Source organism: Podarcis vaucheri, assembly GCF_965113315.1.
Source record: "Podarcis vaucheri genome assembly, chromosome: 9".
In the NCBI taxonomy this organism is placed as follows: Eukaryota; Metazoa; Chordata; class Lepidosauria; order Squamata; family Lacertidae; genus Podarcis; species Podarcis vaucheri.
In genome coordinates, this window is record NC_138767.1 from 31,585,092 (window position 1) to 31,604,997 (window position 19,906).

The window sequence follows — 19,906 nt, forward strand, 5'->3', positions numbered from 1 at the left end:
GAGCCCAATTCAAAACATGGCTGGGAATGAAGACAAAAGTTCAGAGGGATGGCAGAGGGTATGGCAGAAGCAAGCTATTGTAGGCAGAGTCTATATTTGCAGCTTTCTATGGCTGCCTGTAAAACACACACACACACACACACACACACACACACACACACACACACACTGAAGCTCTGTTCAATTTCAAATACCAGTTGCAAGGGATTTTCCCTACTCAAAGTTACTGCCTAGTGTTGTTTTTCTCAGTCTTCTGACAGCTTTGATTTATGAGGAGTGTCTGAACTCTATCTGATATTAACATCGCCTTGAGGAATGAGCATAAAACATTGGGCTTAAGCCAGTGGAGCTATTCTACTGTCTTGGAACGTCTCTCTCTCTAAGAGGTTATACTGGTATTGTTGTCATTACATTATGATCCTAGCAATATGTCACCCTCTTTTAAAAACAGATCTTCAGTCAGCGTACACAGTTGATCAAAACTGAAGCAGTGGGCAGAGAGAGAAAGCGATAAATTATTTCAGGCCTCCCTCAAAATTTGAAGTGAGCCAAATGATTTCCATACCATTTTTTTCAGTTAGACCACATTAAGAGTCCTTAAATGTCTTGCTGAATGTGAATCTTTTCTAGGTTCAAGTCTGTGAAAATTATTTATTGATTGGGGCTTTTCACACTGATGTTGAACTTTGGGAAAGAGTTACTGGTTTAGAGTGAATTCAGATATACTGTGCTGGTCTTCATGATTATAATGCTAGCAGTAACTAATGTTTCATTCACATGGTTGCGTTATAGGATTGTGGCCTTCTCACCAATATACCAACACATTGCTCTAAATTTCATTCACATCAGTGGGCATGGTGTGACACAACAACAAACACCATTGCTTTCACAACCACAATTCACCTCTGCAAATGGCATGAAAGAACTGTGTGGTGGTATACTGCTTCAAGTTCTGTCATTTGACTCCCATAATTTTCCAGGTTAATAGGGTGCAAAGGAATTATTTCTGGAACCAATTAACAAGGAAATTAGTACTAAGTTTCCTCAAAATTTCTCTAGATTTCTGGAAGCGGGTTTAACACCATGTGAAAGCTCAAATATAAAGCTGAGATTAACAGTTAAAGAAATGGAAATTAACCACCGTGTGAATGCAGCCTCAGTGACATGACTACTCCTGAAATGACTCTGATGCCAAATGAGTGAACACCAATCTGTTTCTTGCATTATGGTAGCATCTTTCCCCAATACATAGAGACCTTGTTCATATACAGCCTGTTGCCATTTTATGTATCTCCCATATAAATCCTTTGCTTAAAGAAACACGTTATGCATTTTTCACTTCTCTAAGCAGTGAGAAATCCAACACTGAAGGGTTTAATTTCTTTAGGATGAGAGGATACTGAAGACTTATGCTGTTTTTGCATTTCATTTACAAAGATACCTACATAGCACAGTGAAAGCAATACAGTGGTACCTCTGGTTACGAACTGAATTCATTCCGGAGGTCCTTTCTTAAGCTGAAACCGTTCTTACTCTAAGGCACACTTTCGCTAATGGGGCCTCCGTCGCGCGGTTTCTGTTTGCATCCTAGGGCAAAGTTCGCAACCAGGAGCAGCTACTTCCGGGTTAGCGGAGCTCGTAACCTGAAGCGTTCGTAACCAGAAGCGCTCGTAACCAGAGGTACCACTGTGCAACATCAACAAACAAGTAGCTGATCCTGCCTGAGATTTCCAGATAATTTGTATCCACGAAGTCTAGGGACAGGATGGAATTAGCCCCCAACTAACCACAATTTCAAGTGAGGAAGGACATATTTATGAAAGGGGCCCAGGATCTGCTGCTTTCTAGCATGTTCTCATCCCAGTCCAGTAGTATTTATAATTTGCAGTTATTCACCTAGTCCCCTAGGTGACAACACAGCACAAATCAAATAATACAATAAAATATCAAAAAACTGAAAATAATACCAGCACCAAGAAATACAAATGCATAAAAAGGGTTACAATAGGTGTAAAAATAAAATGTTCAAGCCAAAACAATAATCGGTATCAGGTGTTAATAATCTTTAAAATGTTAAAAGAGAAAGGTGTTCACCTGCTGCCAGAAAGATGTGACTCAAGGCACCAGGTAAGCCTCTCTAAGGAGAGCATTCCATAACCAAGAGCTCTGAAAAGGCTTCCATATGTCAAATGGAGGGGCACTCATAGAAAGGACTAAACTGATGATCTTAGGGTACAGATAGTTATAGAGGAGACGGTGTGTTCCCTTAGAACAGAGGGTATGGGACTTTTTCTCCATCAAGGGGATAAACGTGCAACTACATGCCAATGGTCAGCAGAAGTAGAATGAATAATGCGCAAAACTTGGAACAAAAGTGTTCTGGATTAACTAATCAGGAATAAAGTCCACTCTTCTTCAGATTTCAGCAAGGCTACCAGTGTGAATCCCCAAGTATAGGCAGGTCTTCTCAGATGGAAGCTGCACTTGGTTTGGTGGAGTTAGTAAAAACAAAAATATACAAAGGATTAAAAAATACCATGGTACCTCAGGCTAAATACTTAATTCGTTCCGGAGGTCCGTTCTTAACCTGAAACTGTTCTTAACCTGAAGCACCACTTCAGCTAATGGGGCCTCCTGCTGCTGCCATGCCGCCACCACACGATTTCTGTTCTCATCCTGAAGTAAAGTTCTTAACCCGAGGTACTATTTCTGAGTTAGCGGAGTCTGTAACCTGAAGCATCTGTAACCTGAAGTGTATGGAACCCAAGGTACCACTGTAGGACGACAGACCAATGCAGCTGCTGTTCTGAAAAAAATAAAACTTATGCAAGTAATTCCTTTCTTACTCCAATGTTCAACCACATGTGTGGCAGCAGCCTATAAATTTGTTGTTAAATATATGGGGAGGCGGGACGGAATCCCACCTGGAGAAAGAAAAGTCAAATAAAACACGGCCCATTCTAAGCATTTTGAAATTACAGTCTCCTTACCACTCCACCCTTCTTGAAAATATCTGAAAAGTTGTGTTGCTGGAGGAAAGGGGTAAAATCATTAAAAATCGCCTTTCCTCATTTTTCTAGTGCAGGGGTGGAGACCCTATGGCTCTCCAGATGTTGTTGGATTCCTTCTCCTAGCAACCTCAACAAGTATGGCCAGTGGGCCAGTGACGATGGGAATTGGAGTCCATCAACATCTGGAGAGTCAGGGCTTCCCCATGCCTCTTCTAGCAGGTGCCTCTGCTGGATCCCAGCCCCTCCCATGGATGTAATGGTCTTTCCTTTCAAAGATGGGCATTCCTGGGTCGAATCTGACATCAGCCCTAAAGGAGACCATAAGGGGAGGGGAGGTATGCAAATTCTGCTCAAGAAGCAGCAGTATAAAGAAGTACAAACCAACAGCCAAAATAAATGCTCCGAACAAAGAACATGCCAAGAAAATGCAAACCACACAAATTGTGGTCACTGGTGACTGGCTTAAGCTGTCATATGTTGGATCTGGCACTCTGCATTCCATTCGACAGATAAATCTCTTTACCAGAAACCCTCAGGATAGTTAAACGCACAACAGATGCATTTAAAGAACACTGTACCGGTTGGGGAGGAAGAACTCTGTTGGTGGTCACAAACACCAAAGAATCAGGTAGAGAAAATTTTGAAGAGCAGACACATTTATTTTTTTTAAGAAACCTTCTGTCTCTCTCTCTCTCCCCCCACCTCCACTTTTCAATTTCTAAATCCAATTCTTTTGCAGTCCAAGCTCTGTAATGTAGCTGCTAATAAATTTAAGAGTAAACCCGGATTAGGTTAGTGTGGCTAAACTGAAAGGGCTCTTACCTTTCAGACAGATGGCCACCGATTCATATAATTTGCTTGGGGAAATCTGGACATATTTTATCTGCTTGTATCCCTGTCAGTGTTAAAAGCCACATTTTGCTGGGAAGGTATAGGCTGTGTTACTTACTCTGCAAGCTATTAAACACCCCATGGCTCCCGTTAAAGCAAAGTGTTTTCAATTGCATACCATGTGGCAAGCCTCTGCAAAATAAAGAACAGTTGGATTCCCCCTCCCCTTTCCTCTGCTACATTAATCCATGTGCTCAAAGAATTCTGAGCCTGTGTAAACATTTAAAATATTAAAAATATTTGAACTGGAAAACATGCTCATTTGCCGTAATGCCTGAGGGTTGTTGTTTTTTTTTGGGGGGGGGGGGTTTGCAAAAAGAAAAAAAACCATGTATTCTTTTTTCGTTTGTCCTCTCAAATGCAAAGTGGGATAATCAAAAGAGAACACTAAACAATTTTGCTTCCTTTTTTTGGGGGGGGGGGGGGAAATAGTCTGTTTAGTTCACTTGTGGACATTTTGTTTCAGTTCTCAAACCACCTTCCTGTGTGGATGATGGGAGCGAATCAGCCAGATTTCTTCTGCTTCAAATGTGAACTGAAACACAGCTATTTTTTGGAATTTGTACTTCTCTGAATTTTGCGGTGCTGCTCTCTAGCCAATCAACATTTCCAAAAATGCATATATTAGGGGAGTGTGCATATAAATGAATATAATAATGAAAATAACACAAAAATGCAATGTATTAGGGAAAATTGCTTGAAAAATATGTACATTAGACAAAATTGCATATAGAAAAGTGTTTAATTTGCTCTGAAACATTAATGAATTTTCAAGAGGTTTTTTATAAAAATATCTCAACTACAACAACAACAACAACAACAACAACAACAACAACAACAACAACAACAATAATAATAATAATTTATTATTTATACCCCGTCCATCTGGCTGGGTTTCCCCAGCCACTCTGGGCGGCTTCCAAAAGAATATTAAAATACTATGATACATCAAACATTAAAAGCTTCCCTAAACAGGGCTGCCTTCAGATGTCTTCTAAAAGTCTGGTAGTTGTTGTTCTCTTTGACATCTGGTGGGAGGGCGTTCCACAGGGAGGGCGCCACTACCGAGAAGGCCCTCTGCCTGGTTCCCTGTAACTTGGCTTCTCGCAGTGAGGGAACCTCCAGAAGGCCCTCGGTGCTGGACCTCAGTGTCCGGGTAGAACGATGGAGGTGGAGACGCTCCTTCAGGTATACTGGACCGAGGCCGTTTAGGGCTTTAAAGGTCAGCACCAACACTTTGAATTGTGCTCGGAAACGTACTGGGAAATGTGGAGATTCAAATTTTAGATCAGAAGAATGAGCAACTGAGTGATCTGAAACTGACAGATTGTTCCATCCCTACTGTAGTGGTTGGGAGTTACTCGTGCGTAATCCTGCTCCGTTTGAGCATTAGATTGCCTGGTTAAACCCTCCGGACTGCACAGCCCATCTCAGTGTGGCTGCCCTTAGTCACTCGTAGAATCTGTCTGTGGCCGTTTCTTAAAGCGCTGCCAACATAAGAGTTGTTTGACGCCCAATCGTCTCCGCCTCTCACTGCGCGGGAGTCTCCTGCGCAGGGTGGGCGTAGGCAGCAGGGTGCTTGGGCTCTCCTCGCTAACTTCCAACGAAGAGTCCTGGAGCCCCTGCACCTCCCTGTCCTGTTGCTCTCCTGGATCCCTGGTGTTACACTCATTCTCTTCCCCTTCTTCCCAGCTGTGTCTCCCTCTAGCGCTGGGACCTTCTCCTGCAGAATCAGAGACCCTCTCCTTCTCCCGTGCCTCTGATGTCAATTCCCTGACACCTACTTCACTGAATTGTTTCGAGTCATGATGTTCTTTGGGAATGTGCTGGTGGCCAGCTTAGAGAGTCTTGAAAAGTTTGCAATACATATTTTGCATTGGGCTATTCTTTTATATTTCTTGCTCAGTTGTGCAGCTTTCTCGATGACCTGGGTAATTCTTGGTACATGCATATTTTATTTTTCCAGTCCTTTTTCCTTATACAAAGAAGCAGCAGTTGTGACTAGCATTATTAGAACTGTGGACTCTGGAGAGGAAGATGATAGGTGCTGTTAAGAGAGTGGGAGACATTATGTGTATGCTTCTCAAAATATTTTTTAAAGTAAAGAATGCACATTTAAGAGAATTGGAAAATATTGTTTCTAAACTTATGTTCAATGCCTTTTCTTGGCTTCTATCAACATATACATTTTGTAGTCTTGGACTTTTGGGTGAACTGTTAGATTGCAGGCCAAAGAAAGCTTTCAAATTGCAATCTATTTCCAAATTGGACAATCTAGTAAAAACACAAAGAAGAATCTGGCAGCTGCAATGAAGGCTAAACATACAAAAGATACCAAGCTTGTATTTTGTTCAAAAACAATATCGCTTTCCATTTATACAGTGAATATGTATGGAGAATGAAATCAGCAAGCGTTGCTTTAAAAATTTTAAAAATTGAATAGAATTCACTGACTTACTTTATGCAACTTGCAGAGTTTAGCAGCCAGTCTATGTCAAATAAGATTTTAATCCCAGGTGTCATTTTAGGATAAGTTTCTAGCAGTCAGTGGTTATTAGATTCCTGTCCTGTTTCCACATCCCCATCACCACCCAAACAACCAAAAGTAGATTCGTAGATTCAGCATACCAGGCTGAATAAACAAGCACAGCAGATGCGAAAACCATCTTTAAATTCAAAAACTGATGTCTAAAAGCTGAAAGTCTAGAACGTGGGGAATGTATATTAGTCCCACATGTTAAATATATGGTGCACATGTAATAATGCTTAGTTGTTATTATTATTTGCATTTATTCATTGTTTCCTACAAACAAATGTCTCAAAGCAACTAAAAATATATATAAACAACCCAACATCTTGCTAACGATTTAAAACCAAATACATAGAATAAAACACAGAGCAAGAACTTCTAAAGGTGTTCATACGACAAGAATCCTATCCCACCCCAATAAAAGATGAACACCACCAATGGGTCATAAATCATACCACAGTGTGATCTGAGTTAAAGCCTCAAAGTCTGAGTAAAAAAAAAAAATGCACTAAGCAGGGCACCTAAAATGTGACAATGTTGGCTCCAGGGGTGTTTCCCTGGGGAAAGGAGTTCACAAATGGGGGGCCACCACTGAAGAAGCTTTTTCATTGCTACCCTCTGTACTTCCCTTGAAGAAGGCACGTTGTATATTGTCAATCTTGTGTATTCCCAGGACCCTTGTGTGACATCTGAGGTCATATGAGGGACCTGTCTCAGCCATGGCACTTTGGCAATGTGGCAGGGATTTGAGCTTCTTCGGCCAACATCCTGCTCCTCAGTACCCACCCTCCTACTGGAAGTTATGACCAAGTAATCTTCCAGCTACTTCCCCCAGTTGTTGTAGGGGGAAAGGGATCTTTTTCCTCTTCCCACTGCCCCCATTGCATGGGGAATCACACCCTGGGAATGGGACCCTGGATGCCTAGTTAAATTGCTGTTCAACTAGGGGAATGTTAACACTTACAGCATCTCTTTACTAGGCCTCCTTGCAGGTTATTCTTCCAACCATTGTTAATATTCTGCAGACAAGTAAAAGTATGTAGGCTACTATGCTGCATAAACCAAAATATTTGGATAAGATTTACAGATTTCCCCCCCTTAATAAATTCAGTACCAAAGTATTTACCCTGCGGTACTCCGAATGATTTTGCAAGCCGTAATGTAAGCAAGAAACTCAGCTGTAATTTCTGTGTTGTGCATCCAGTATGAAAATATATAATCACATTACACTCAGGAATGCCATCTTAATTAAAAACATCAGCAACAAAAGAAGAAAATCCACAGTGAAACAAGATTTTCACGCAATGACCAAATGAAGGTTTGATCCTAGGAAAACTTAACTAATTCTTTGTACTGATTATTTTATGAATATATACCTACACACACTCAAGAATATAGTTTAAGATTGCTAAAGAAAACATGTGTAAATAGCATAGCATCACATCAGACTATAAGCCCATTAACTTGTACGTTAAATTGTGCTAAATATGTATGAAATTACCTAGGTTTATTAGGCACGTCTGATGAAATTAAGTTTAATGTATAAATATGTTATTTTATTATTTTCTCGGCTAGCCTGCTTTATATCACTGTGACCATATTTATTTCAAAGAGCTACTTCACATCATTCCAGAGTGTTGGTGCAAGGAGAATCAGCCTCTTGTACTGGTTTATAATTTGCCAAGAGAGACATACCAGTGTATGGTTTCTGGGTCTTAAGTGGAGTGAATGCAAAACTCCGAATGCGCAGTTTTTACTGCCAGGAATTGTATAACTCAACCATGCAAAATGAAGCAATACGGTGTTTTTGTGCCAAAGTAAGTCCACTTAAAACTTCTGAAAAATAGCAGCTTGCCAAATCAATGTCTGCTGCACATAACCAGGCAGTAATGCAGGAAAGGTGAATGGCTAGCTTCCTGTACAAATACTTGACTTCATCATGGATATTTGATTCAAAACAACCCAATATCTCCATTCCATTTTACTCTTGCACATGTAAAGCCTATTCATTTTTAGTCCTTCGACAGGCTGCTTTTAAAGAGGAATCAAAAGAGGCTTGGAATCATGAAATCTAACACAGGAGCAAAACTGTCACTCTGAACTGTAGAATTATTTACAAAATGTTCCATCAGGTATAGGCAGACCCTGAATCATGCCATCCCAAACAGCCCTCTGCTGAGATGTTTTTGGCTAATTTTCATTCTCACTTCTTTTCAATGTATTTTTTTTTTGAAGATTTTTGGAAAAATTAGCAATGCTCCCTCATAAAGAACTCATCTATGCCCTGGAAGTATATTTATTATATCCATTTATTTCTTTGAAAAAAGCCAAGAAAGCATTACAGTATGGCTTTGAGCTCCAGTAAAACCCTTACAAGAATCTTGAGCTATAAATAGTGCCAAAAAATGACTTAATGAGGAGATGCTGAAACTTTGCTCAAGACAGCATTTGGCCATATATTTTTGCAACTTGGATCGTATGACTGCTGCACAGTTTTAAGACTTGTGCAATTCTTCCTATTGGGCACATGTCATAGCCTTCAAGGAACACATAGCTCTGAAGTCCTTAAATCCTAGCTGAAGATTTGTAGTGCCAAATAAAGGATCCCTCTCAACTGTATGATCTGTCTTGTATTATATATTTCTTTTGAGCCAATACTTGTAAAGCATGCTCAAGAATAAATACCCCTTTAACTAAAAATGCTACAAAGCTTGAAAATGCAAACTTGCAAATCTTAACATTGACAAGCATCCTCAGTACTGTAGTTCTGCCCAGGCAGGCATATAAATACGACTTTCACCTTTGAAATGAAGTTGTTCAACCGGAGCGGCTGTGAATGAGCGGTTCCTGGTCCAACAGCCTGCTCCAATCTGGGCTGCACTCATCTTGAAAGAGCAAGCATGCAGCCTGGGGGTGCTTGTGGATGCAGTTTTGTCATTGGAAAGCCAGGTTTCCTTGGTGGCTTGGAGCACCTTTTGTGCTTCGTTCCCCAAAACCCATCCCCCATGGAAATAAAGACACACTGGAGACAGAATTTAGTTTAAAGGTTAATGGGCAAATTTTGGCCACAACTTTATTAAAATACACAAATGTGACTGGTATTGGTTTAGGCATTGGTATCAAACTATATCTGGCACCTGCTCCTCCCTGCAGGAAGCCTGGAAGGGTAAACAACCAGCAGGGGGAGCTCCATCAATGTATATAGACTGGTGCTCATCCCTGGGGTTCCCAGGGGTCCTGGCATGGCCCTAGCCCCTCTCTGGGCTTCGGATGAGATCCAGACCCCCAGATTCCTTTAACGGAATACCCTATTCATTGGAGGGGCAGGTGATGGCCGCACCTCCCCTCCCCACATTCCCCTAAACCAATGCCTAACCGCCAAACCTTACAAAGTTGTGATGATTGCTAAGACGTAGGCAAAAACCAAGTGGCCACAGCCAATCTGCCACATTGGGGAAAAAATCCTACCCAGTCCCCAATCCAAAACAGGCGACCAACCGAAGTCCAAAGCAAGGCCAAACATGACCTAATTAGCGGGTGTTCGGCAGCACGAAGCAAAAGGATGTCCCTACGTCGTGCTGCAAAATAAATACCCCCAACCTTGCCACGCTGCTGATTGGCTAAAGGCCATTGGCATAACTGTGGCACCACCGGCTTGGAGTGGGGCAAGCCCCGCCCACAAGCCGGTTAGGGAAGATTTTCAGGGCCAAGCACAACGTGGACCCTCTGTTAGGAGGATCCAACTTACCATCTTCATCTGGTATGACAGCTGTGACCATTCCTAGACCAGTAGAGCTGGACCACAGTAACTTAAGCATTAGTAACTTAAAGACTTATTTCCCGCAATACACTATGTGAAGATGGTAGAGAAACTGGAGTTAGTGCAGAATGCTGCAGCATGATTGCTAATAGGAGCAAGATATTGTCTGCATATTGCAGCACAGCTCAGAGATCTGCAGTGTCTACCCATTTGTTATCAGACCAAATTCACTGTGTTACTATTTTAAAGACCTCAACAGCTTGGGACCAGTCTACTTAAAATATCAGATTATCCCATATATACCCACTTGAACACTTGGATTTGCAGAACTGGTACGTTTGCAAATTGCTACATAAGGTTTATACCATATTTGCAAAGAATTGATCATTTGGTGTGGCAGTCCCTATTTTCTGTGTCCTGAGCCTCAATGTGTCTCCAGGCTCAGGAACGGAGTGGGAAACGGAAGCAGATAAAGAGGGAGAACAGGAGAATGACATGGGCAAAAGGCTGAGATTGGTGAACAGAGGTTGGAGGATACAGTTGATACCCTCTCCCAAGAGGTGGCTGCCCATGGACTCCCATCTCTTCTCTTTCCTCCTGGGAGAGCAGCACAGCAACAGCATCTGGGGATAAATGTGTAAGTAACTTTGCTTTTAACATTCAATTTTATCAATAAATGAAAATTTATATTCCATGTAAACCACTTTTGGATGATTAACTGGTATACAAGTCCTGCTAAAGAAACAAACTAAGGTATCCAAAAATAAATAAATAAAAATCTTGAACCTGTTTGTTCATCTTTTAACAGGCATTATCCTCTCAGAAGGTGCCAGTATATATACAAATTTCAATCAAATCTCTTTTAAAAAAAAGATAATAAAAGAATTATACCCACTGATAGTTTTCTTCCCAAATAGCCAAAAGGGAGGTAGGAAGGTCCAGTTTTTCTGAATAAAGTTTCTGATTTGGACTCAATGCAAAGTGAGTAGCCTTCAATATGATCTGAGCTAGACTAGGCCATTTCCTAGTTCCCAAATCAAGGTCCAAGCAAAATATTGTAGCAAATGCACAGCCCTATAAGGAAGCAAACTCCTAATTCCACTGAAGCCAAGCATTTAAACATGACTTCATGAAATCGTCTCAACTTTAGAATGTCCTCATATGCGGAACTAAATTTCCCCCTATATTACAAAGAATGCTGTTCTGATGCTCAGACACCAGGATCATTCCCACGCTAATCACAAAACAGTCTATTGGAAACTGGCAGTCACTGTTGAGTAGCCCACTAAATATCTCTCCAATTGTATGCATTTCATTTTATGAATGATGACATCTGGAAACATCTGGATCTAATGATGATGAGAGGAGTTTCCAAAATGGTAGTGCTGAGATGTGACGAGACATAAATGGTGTTTATTTTAGATCCACACGGCGAAATGAAGATAGCAGTTTTTAATAATTTGGATGAAGATTTTGGTGAAGGGATTTAGAGTCAACGACAAGGCGTTCATCTATCACCTCCATGTGTGATATGCAAGCAAAGGCGCATCTGCTTCCCAGCCAAACTTCTTAACAAGCTTATGTTAACTAAAGTATGTGGAAGTAATTCAAACCATTCCTTTGCTCAACATAATTATGAATTAATCTCAAGAACAATAGATTACTCATGAACTATCACACTAGGGAATACAATATAACTTGAAGCCTTAGCTCATGGCTGATGTGATGCTCTTTTGGTCAAGTGAAATCAGAGTGTGCGTGTGTTTGTTTATTGCAGCACACCTTTGCTATAGCACACTGGAGTCAATTTTCAGATTATATTTTGGATATCTTTGATATTTGAAAATAAATTTTCACAAATCTGAAATTAGTGCAGCTCAAAAATAGATAGAAAGTTAGCTTCATGCGGTTTCACTATCATACCCAAACTGTACTGAAATGACACTCTACTTTTATCACACACACACACACACACAGAGAGAGAGAGAGAGAGAGAGAGAGAGAGAGAGAGAAATCTATAATTTGTATAGCATGATTCATTGTATAAACCTGTTTCCCAGAACAGGGAAGACTCTGCAACCACCATCTGATTTGTTCTTTTGAATGGGAAAGAATGTCCAATTCCTGATAATTTTTTCCACATTCTCCCCTCCCCCCCACACACATACACAAATGAGCAAGTGTTTACACATATGTGCAGATGTGGCTCCATTAAGAAAGAAATAAAAACCATAAATATTCAAATTTTACTTCTCGACAAGCCAAATCTGGGTTTGTATGTTTTTTTCCATTGATGGGAGATCGCTTATTAATTGCATTATGCTGTATTTCAATGTTACATCCTTAAGGAAACTTACAGCATCCCTTAAATTAACATAAACTATTTATTAGGTAAAGATAAAGGTAAAAGTAAAGGGACCCCTGACCATTAGGTCCAGTCATGGCCGACTCTGGGGTTATGGCGCTCATCTTGCTTTATTGGCCGAGGGAGCCGGCGTACAGCTTCCGGGTCATGTGGCCAGCATGACTAAGCCACTTCTGGCGAACCAGAGCAGTGCACAGAAACGCTGTTTACCTTCCTGCTGGAGCGGTACCTATTTATCTACTTGCACTTTGACGTGCTTTCGAACTGCTAGGTTGGCAGGAGCAGGGACCGAGCAACGGGAGCTCACCCCATCGCGGAGATTCGAACTGCCAACCTTCTGATCGGCAAGTCCTAGGCTCTGTGGTTTAACCCACAGCGCCACCCGCATCCCTTATTAGGTAAAGATACAGAATCACAAAATGGTGTGAGCATGTCCCCCTCCATCAATAGAGGAAAAGGCAGCTGTATCAGCCACTGCTACACTTGGTCAGAAAAAGAGAAAGAGAGAGAGAGACAGAGAAGCTCTTCGCACTTTTCCTCTATTCAAATTGGAAGGGAGGTGCAGTGCCCATTTCAAGCATCCAATGAAATGGAGACATGCTAAAGGGGATGTGTTTGATGTAGGAGAGGCATTGTGGATTTTTGATGGGGAATTTACTGAGACCATTCATGGACATCATAGGAGATATGCGAGGATACAATGGAACCCTAGGGACCACACTGACATCCCCTCAGCTAGTGTATTGGTGGTCTAGCATGGACTGGTTGATGCTCAACATCCTGAACTTACTGCTGCTTTGATTCAAAGCATGAATGACCTACAAAAGAGGACATCTGGAAATACCCTGAAAAGTCACACCTGGTCATGTTTCCTCAGAGCCATTCAAGCAACTATGAATAGACAAAATGTAACAATACCTTCCACTTCTTCCTGCTCCTCACTCCAAACCTTATTCTCAGCTATGTTTTTTATGTCTCCACTGTGCATTTACTGTAAATGTCACCTGAAATTCAAGTGCCACCAAGGAATACATTAATATACAGTGCTATATGTATTTAGATATATATAAAGGTGATAAATACTTTAATGGTGAAATGGAAGGATTTCATATTAGCATCAAATAATTAACACATCGAGATGTGCAAAGACTCTGAAAGCTAGAAGCAAAAAAAAAAGGTGTGATGTGTTAGAAAAGTCACAGTAACAAGATTTTCACTCTTTCTAAAGTACATCTTTCAAGGCATATCACTGCTGGTACTTAGGAACCGGTGAACCTGGGAGACAGTACTTGTTCTGTTTTGCAGAACAAAATGATGAGGCAGTGCATAATCTTTTCTAAGTGAGAACAGCGCCAAAGAAGAATGCAAAAGCGTTCCTGCTTGAAATTTTGAAATTAAAACCACCTGAGAATTTGTGCAAAAATAAAAATAAAGCCTGTATTAAATGGGATAACAGGGAGAAAAACTTGGCAACTATTGTCTTGAGCAAGGTTTCATATATACTTTCATCTTGGTTTTTTTAAAGTTGTTTGATGAAACTGACAATGCACATTAAAAATCTAAACTGGTTGTTTATTACCAGAAATTTAAAAAACTGAAAACCTGCATAACTCACAGAACATAAGACTGATTCTCATGGGGTGTGTGTGTATGCACGCGAGCATAACATATATATGAAATACCTAATTGTACCATCATTCCCTCTATTTCCAATTTATTGCTTATGTAGCCATATAGGCATCACCTATTTGTACAGGTGGGAGGTCATCCACAAGAGGGAGCAGTATCAGAAGATTTGGGGAACCTCAAAGCTTGTGGAACTACAAAAATCTTTATGGAGAAAAGCCTAAAGGGGAACTTCTCAAACAGCTGATCGGAGCCAGAGTCAGGAGCAGCTCACCTAGTGTCAGAAATGTTAACTCTTCATTCAAAGAAACCAAAACAGTGCAGGGTCTAGTGATCACATTAACTGTTCCCAGTAGGTCTTGTCCCAACTGAGACAGTTGTGAGGACTGAAGGTCACCACCTTCCCACTGCTCTGTAAGACTCTTTCCCTGGCTCCTCCAGCAACCTGAGGCTCATTTGTCTTGTCTCTCTTTGCTCCACCTTCTTCATCCCTCTCTGTGTTCTAGGAGACCAAGAGGAAGAGAGCTGGTCACAGCAGGGGAGACTCCCTAGCTTCTTCACAGCCTGCCCCCACTCCTCTTCAGCTTCCACCTCTGCCTCTGATTCTAAACTGCCCTCTGCCACAGACTCTTCCCGCTCACTAAACCCTGTTGCCTCCTCCGCTTCTGACACCACCACCTCCCAGTCTGCTGCTTCTTTTCCCTCTGACCACTCCCTGACATCCCACCTCCAATCCCCTGGCTCTGAGCCTTCTTCCTATGGGGGTTCCCCAGCTGGTGCCTCCCACCACTCCTTTGCATCCAGAGAGTCCATGACAATAGCCCAATAAAAACACTGTGTATGCCCAGTGTCCACAGAATGCTGCTAGACTGTTGGAAAGTGGGGTGGAAACCTGAGAGGGAGGGAGAATAGAATAGCGTATCATGGGGATGCATGGTTTGCAACATTTTGTTGTGAGTCACATCTGAAACTTTATTGTATCTTTTTTAAACACACACACACAATGGTAAGGTATTTTCTGTAAGATAGGCCCTACGGGGTGGACGGGGACCCAAATTACAATGTCAGAAACTCTGAAAACAAATGATTTCTTGGCATGGGAAAACTTAATGTATCCATGTGGGAGTTCTTTACCAAAAAAATATTTCACCATGTGAAAACAGCATGGTAAGGACACTGCATGAGGGCTTTACCACATTGCAAAATAATGTGAAAATTGTTCCATGGAGGCTTTCCTTCTAATGTTTTTGCAAGCATTAAACATTTGAAAGAAAGAGTACTCCAAATTTAAAACCATCTCTCCAGATACATGGTTTTTAGACTCGGGGTATGAGAAAAACACTTTCATCATCCACCCTCAACTCATTATAAATTTGTAAGATCAGGAGCTGGTGCTTCTTCATTGTCTGTTTTTATTACCCAAATTAACAATGACCATATTTATGGGAAAAATAGATTCACAGCAATAACAATTGTTGTGTCATCATACAAGCTACAGACATGCCACATTTAGGGTTGAGTGTTTCTGTTCGGAAATTAGCTTGGCTTATTTTATAAGGTCCATCTGTTGTTGAAATACCCACCATGTAAACTAATGTGACCCAGAAAAGTATTGTTTATTACCTTAGTGTACTAAAACAAAATGTAGAATGTTCTTCAAAATGGCCTTGTCTTTTCCTTCTTTGGCTTTGTTTTCAAAATGCCTTTCTCAAAACTCAGTGTCTTAACTTTTATTTCATGCTCTTTGTAAACTTAGCAAACAATTAACAAAAAAAGTACAGGGTCCTCTAAAAGGCCCAGTTTTACTATATTTTAGAGGCAGAAAGAATGGAAAATAATCATGGCATTCTGACTGAAACAAAGAGTAGATGTCACTCAAGCTGCAGCATCAGCTGGCCTGTCAACATTTAAGCATAAAATCACAGGAAGAAACAAACAAACAAACAGACAAACAAACAAATGCGAAATGCAAAAATGACAAGCTTGGTTGAAAACCTGTTTTAAAGCACATTTGGGTTTTTATCTGAGCCTTTATGATTTAAAAAGTTGCCCAAGGTTCTGCTTTGCAGCAGCTACAAAACCTAATTCAAGGCACAGCTGTGCTTGGATTTCAACCTAGCTTTGAACCAGGCATTCTAATACACACACACACATATATATACACACACATATATACTATTATTATTATTATTATTATTATTATTATTATTATTATTATGCACTTCATCGAAGGTTGAAAGAGTGGTTTACAATTTTAAAAAACACACAAAAATACATGATATAGTAACAAACAAAAACAATACGCCCCACGAAGCAGCCCCACGTATAACACGTAGCAGTAATCTAACTCAGAGGTCTTCCCCAGTCCGTGTGACAGGAATACCAATGAGCTAGCTATGGAGCATGGAGCTCTTCTGAACATTTTCCCTGTGGGAGATCTGTAATGAAGACTTCCTATGCAGATGTTTCTTCATTCCATGAAGGATCACATGGGACTACAGACATGATGATAAAGATCCCCACCCCACCCTGGCCTGAGTCTCATTTACCACCATAGCACATGCAACATGAGGGTTGCCATTTTGTTCTATGTACAAATGGGCCTTAATACATAGAAATGGGCCTATACACAGAAGTACATGTTGAAATGTGTCTTTGTACATAGAAGACCACAAGAAGTGACACTTTCTGAACCATTTTTAAAAAACATGTTTACCCAGTATGGCAGAAGCTTCTCTAAAAAGCTTTACGCTGTTAAAAGAAACAGAAATGTAGAGCAGTCCTCAATACACCTCCTAAGCAAACCTCATTTTTCGTAAGGAGTGGTAGTGACAATTATGTTTATGTATGGTGTTGCTTTTTTCATATTTCCCAGAATTATCCTAAAAAATCCACACAGGAAAGGGTCAGCACTTTCTTTAAGCTGTCCACAGACTGAAGCAGGACAGGATAAACTGGGATATATCAGCCCAGCCTACTTTCAAGGGGATGTGGATTTAAAGAACTTTCATTTCTTACACTACATACAAGATGGCCAAGGGTTTAAAATTTAAGAGAGAGAGAGAGAGAGAGAGAGAGAGAGAGAGAGCCCTGTCACCACTTCAAGCTGTGGTGTGGCTGTCTCCACTGGTCACATTTTAGTTTGACAACCAGAGCTGAAGCACGCTGACTTTAATATTTGTTTGCTTTCATTGCCTTAAACTGTGTGTGCCATAAAACTGAGAAAGGAATGAAAAACATATTAGTTATCATCACTGTTCCTGCGAGATTATGTTTGACACATTTTAGAATTCACAAGGTGCAAAACATATTTATGTTCCTCTTATTGAGGCAAAACTGCAGTTGAGTTATATCTTTAAAATACAAGATTTGGTCTGCAGTTCCTGCACAAACAAAAAATTACCCTTTAATGGTATCATTAATTTTGATGCCACTGCTTGGAAGAAAGTGGTTGGTGGATTGTATCTGCTGTTCAGTAATAAATACAACAGAATATTGCTGCTATAACTCTTGTATTTTTATATGGCAGCTCTCTCCCAGCAAGCCCCCAAATCTTGCAAAATTTCCATTTATAGAAACACCCACTGAGCAGAATCATGTACCCCAGGTGAAAGCAGAATATCCAAAAGGAAACTGCCTATTAGAAGTGTATTCGTTCATTCATCTATTCATTTTAATCTGTCCATTTTGGTGGTGGTGTTTTTAATTGAAGCAGCCGAAATCAATGAAATGTCCCGCACAACGCTTTAAGTCAGAAGGAATCTTTTTGACTCTTGGCCCACTCTGGGGTGGCCAAGGTAGGTATAAGCACCCCACATGCACACAATCACATCACACACAGAACACAAGTATACAGGACTCACGAAGCACGTACCACAGCCAGGTACACACACAGGCACACAGCCTCCCTCCCCCAGCTTATTTACACTGGATGACTTTAAGAGATGAGTAGCCAGATTCATGAAGAATAAGGAGATCAATGACTCCTAGCCACAATGGCTATGATTTGTCTGTACAGTGGTACCTCAGGTTACAGACGCTTCAGGTTACAGACTCTGCTAACCCAGAAATAGTACCTTGGGTTAAGAACTTTGCTTCAGGATGAAAACAGAAATCACATGACTGTGGTGTAGCAGCAGCAGGGGGCCCCATTAGCTAAAGTGGTGTCTCAGGTAAAGAACGGACCTGCGGAACGAATTAAGTTCTTAACCCGAGGTACCACTGTACAGTAATACTTCTTCATAGCATTGCTGGAAACCGCAGAACAGGAAACCACTCTGTTTTCCCATGGGCATTTGGTAGGACAATGTGAGAACAGGGTCCTTGACCAGATAGGCCATTGGCCTCATCCAGCAGCCTGTTCTTATGTTCCATAGTTTAAGTCACAAGAAATGATGGACTGATCTCATTTCACCCTGGATGGAATACAGTAGCAGAGCCTCAGACAGCAGCTGCTTTCAATGTTTCAGCCACTAGGAAGGCAGGGCCAATTCAGCCAGAGCTACGTATTTGGTGTCAGTGGGTGACATTTAAGCATGGGTTTCACTTTCCCATTCAAAGTGAAAGAAAAAAATGCTTCCTTTTGTGCTCCATTGTCGTCATCATCATTCCGGTGTATTCTTAGCCAGGGAATAGTAATTTTATGCTCTCTTATTCTTACGAAAACTTATTATGTAAGTACTGGAGAAAGCTTTTTCTTTCTCACTGATGCTCCTTCCTTCCTTTCAACTCCCCATGCCTTCAATATTGGAATTCTTCTATAGGACAGTTCTGTCAAAATGGTTAAACTGGATCAGGGGTCAGCAAACTTTTTCAGCAGGGGGCTGGTCCACTGTCCCTCAGACCTTGGGGGGGGGGGGCGGACTATATTTTGAAGGAAAAAAATGAACGAATCCCTATGCCACACAAATAATCCAAAGATGCATTTTAAATAAAAGCACACGTTCTACTCATGTAAAAACACCAGGCTGGCCCCACAAATAACCCAGAGATGCATTTTAAATAAAAGGACACATTCTTCTCATGCAAAAACATGCAGATTCCCAGACCGTCCGTGGGCCGTGAGAAGGCAATTGGGCCAGATCTGGCCCCCGGGCCTTAGTTTGCCTACTCCTGAACTGCTTCATCCAAGGCAGCATGTTCTAATGGGCCACCTACAGTTCAGGCAAAGGCTGGTGGGCTAGAGTGGAAATCTAAGGCTTACAGGGACAATGGTAAGGCTTTTAAAGCCACAGCGGCAAGGATATATAGTATAAAATGGTCAGTGCTTATTTAATCCTTAAAACACTCAATTCCTTATAGGACTGAAAATGAATGGAATTCCTGAGGATGCCGCATCTCAGAGTGGTTTGTGCCAAAATAGAAAGTTTTGGGCTGGCACACTGCTAAGGCACATCATGGGAAACATTCCAAGTTGACACGGATATAAGATTTGTGGTAGCCCAAATGTTCTGTATACGGTGCAGAACCAGTAAAGTCTATGTTTCCTTGTCCAGCCTGCCTCTAGGAACTAGAAAGCACAAAAATACAAAATCAGAAAGCTGGCTCAGCTTTATCCTTTACAGCCACTCATACTTAGTAGCTGTTGTTTCTTCATTTTTTTTCTTTACTGTAAGTCACAGCGAGTTCAAGAAATCCTTAGGGAGGCTGACATCCCCCACCTATGCCTAGTTTAACAGCATGTTATATAATGAATATAGTCACTGTTGAGCAATGCCCTTGTT